General features: G+C 37.3%; 1 pseudogene across 1 annotated transcript; it reads right to left on the bottom strand.

The window, feature by feature from the left end:
* Positions 1–623: 623 nt before the first annotated feature.
* On the bottom strand, positions 624–1270 carry LOC307187845 (small ribosomal subunit protein eS4-like; annotated as a pseudogene). The gene has a single exon. The product of its transcript is annotated as a small ribosomal subunit protein eS4-like (transcript).
* Positions 1271–1860: the final 590 nt, after the last annotated feature.

Raw genomic sequence — 1860 nt, 5'->3', positions numbered from 1 at the left:
ATCATTAGTGCCCTTAAGGGAAAATGGTAGTGTCCTAAGGCTATTCAACACCATAGGATAAATGATATATGTGTATCAGAGCATGAACATTGTCCAAAGTCATGTAGAAATAACAACAAAAAATGAATATTCCATAGAGCTGAATACAAAAATCTATATAGTTTTTAAAGATAGAACACAAGACCTAGGGATTTTGCATTTACAAGAATCTGCTTACATTCGACCTCCAAGACCTCCTGAGAATGTTCCTTTGTGTAGCTCAGAATATTTGTATTTAACAAGATTATCTTATGAAGTTTAAGGCTTTGAAAGCTCAATGAAATTTAGAATCAGTTTGCCATCAGAAAAAAATTAAATTCACTATATAGATGATAGATAGACAACAGGAGTTGCCAATGAGTCATTGAATATATTCATTTCTTCTCTCTCTCTCTCTCTCTCTCTCTCCCTCTCTCTCTCTCTCTCTCTCTCTCTCTCTCTCTCTGTCATTTGCAACTGGGTCACTGAGACTGATAAAAGAGTCACTTTGAACAACAGCCAGATGTTACTCTAATTGGACATACTTTAAAAAATATATCATGCTGTATTGTCGTTAATTAAGTACAAAGACTCTACCAATCATGCTACCTCAAGCTCTGCTTGGCCATCAGTCTCTTTTCTCTCTCTTTGGCAAGAGAAAAGGTGAATACCTTTTCCTTGGGGAAGAGAAATCCATGGTTTGTTGCCTTTGCCAATAAGAAAAACGTTGGAGAGCTGGGTGACAAAGCTGCTGCCATTGGCATGTTTGACATGAACCACATCAAAAGAACCAGGATGTCACACCAATTCTTCCCAAGTTAGCACCTCCAGTCACTTTACACAGTGTCAAACTTGATGAAATCAGTAATCTTGCCAGTCTCCAAATCAATCTGAATGATGTCATTCATCTTGCCGAGGGGATCAGGGTAGCAGATGGTGTGAACATCATGAGTCACCAGATGTGCGATTCCTTTTGTGCCCATAAAGTTCTTTCTCACGTTGTACAACTTGTACTTGGCCTATCCTCAGGTGCAATATGATGAACAGCAAAGTAAACCTTGGTGTCATAGATCAGACCAGAATTCTCTCCAATCTTGTCAATATTGATGACATCCATAAATCCAGCAACTGTATGGTGTATCATTTCAGACCTTGTCATCAATCTTAATGGACTGCTGCATGAGATCTTCTTTAGTTCAATTCCTGTCAGCGTATACTTCGTATGCTCCTTAGGAAACTGATAAGGAGACATTCTCTGTTTGTGGGAACCAGTAAATGGATGAGGAGAAAACACACTGGTCAGTTAACAGCTTCTAGTCTACTGGAGTTGATACATGCTTCAGATGCTTGGAACTGCAAGCCACAGCTGCGGTAGGCACAAAAAGAGACTTACTTGTTTGTTTTTCGATAAAAGGACAGCTTTAGCTCTCTTTATTTGCTGGGTGATCAAATTGACTTAAAAATCTTAACAGTTTAAGTCGTTTTGAGACTAAAGCTGTAATAAAAAATACCTTGGTGATATATACTACTTTATATCTACTTTTAAAAATTGAACTCAACTGAAAGTCTAGTCAAATTATTCAAAAAAAAAAAAGGAACTTATTGGAAAGATATGGAGAAGACTCACAGAATCAAAGGAATAGCTAAAAATCCATTGGGTCTCAAGGAGGAAAAGAACTTGGATCTCACCCAAGATCTAGGTAGCCGAAAATAATGCATCATTTCTTAAGGTCTTCAATTCTGAGAAGAATCAATTTCATCCATTTTTTTCCTTCATTCCTGAGTTGTTTAGGTAAAGATTCAAACTGTCAGTGAAGAGAAGACAATATTTATGTGTTCCTC

The sequence above is a fragment of the Stenella coeruleoalba genome, assembly GCF_951394435.1.
Source record: "Stenella coeruleoalba genome assembly, chromosome: 6".
NCBI classification, from domain to species: Eukaryota; Metazoa; Chordata; class Mammalia; order Artiodactyla; family Delphinidae; genus Stenella; species Stenella coeruleoalba.
Note: the sequence above shows the minus strand (reverse complement) of the source record. Positions and strands in the feature narration are given on the sequence as shown.